This window comes from Hylobates moloch, unplaced genomic scaffold (assembly GCF_009828535.3).
Source record: "Hylobates moloch isolate HMO894 unplaced genomic scaffold, HMol_V3 SCAFFOLD_5, whole genome shotgun sequence".
NCBI lineage: Eukaryota > Metazoa > Chordata > Mammalia > Primates > Hylobatidae > Hylobates > Hylobates moloch.
In genome coordinates, this window is record NW_026652280.1 from 96,172,776 (window position 1) to 96,174,000 (window position 1,225).

Genomic DNA, 1,225 nt, shown 5'->3' on the forward strand with positions numbered 1-1,225 from the left:
CCCAGGAGGCCCATCAGAAGCCTGGAAATGCTAGTTCCCCCATATGTCCCTGAGAAGTCAGGTCTGTGTAATCCAGGCCCCCATCCTGCACTACAGACCAGCACTGCTCCTTGGTGTAATTGTGATGCAGGTAAAATCTGTCTTCCGGCTGCCCCGCCCCTGCTTCTTCTTTCTTTCAGCTCCTTGTCCCTCCTCAGCTGCCTGTTTTTCTCCTGTTGCCCTTGACCCTCCCTGTGGCAACATTTCTGATTCATTAACTTACAAGGAGTATCTGTTATTTAATCCATTGCTCCTCTTGGAGAAATGTCTGTGTTAAAAGAGGAGCACAGAGAGGGGACAATGTTTGCCAAGGAGAGCGATCTCTCGTTGCAGTCATTTCAGGCATCAGCAGACTGAGTACAGAGTGTGGGGACTGGGCTATGAGGTGTCTGTGCCACAGAGCATGGACAAGGTCTGGCCACTGGGAATGGGGTGGCATGGCCTCTGCCTGCCTTCTGCGATGTGTACCTGGACACAGAGTCCAGAAGCAGTAGACTGTGTGTGGCTGCGTACACATGTGCGTGTGAGTGTGCCCACTTGCCCTGGTGTCTGGGGGTGCACAGCCTGAGACCCCACATGCCTCGTGACTCTGTGTGGTCTCTCTGCTACCTTCCGGGGGCACATTCTTCCATCCTATGCCCAGCTCCTTGGCACCCCTCAGCACTCACTTCTGATCTTACTTCTGCATCACACCTGACACAGTGATGGTTCCGCACAGTCACCTTTCTTTCCAGAGGCCCCTCCCACCCAAAGCAGGAGAAAGAAAGACAGGTAGAAAGGTTGTGTCCCCCACTGCCACACAGCGCTCAGATCTGTGCCATTTAGGGGAAGATTTATTTATTTATTTATTTCATTTTTTTTAAGAAGAGTCTCTCTCTGTTACCCAGGCTGGAGTGCAGTGGAGCAATCTCAGCTCACTGCAACCTCTCCCTCCCGGGTTCAAGTGATTCTCCTCCCTCAGCCTCCCGAGTACCTGGGACTACAGGCACCACCCCCACGCTCGGCTAATTTTCTTATTTTTGTAGAGATGGGGTTTCACCATGTTGGCCAGGCTGGTCTTGAACTCCTGACCTCAGGTGATCCTCCTGCCTCGGCCTCCCAAAGTGCTGGGATTACAGGTGTGAGCCACTGCGCCCGGCCTTGGAGGAAGATTTGAGGAAGGTCTATTTTTCTGGGACAAAGGGAG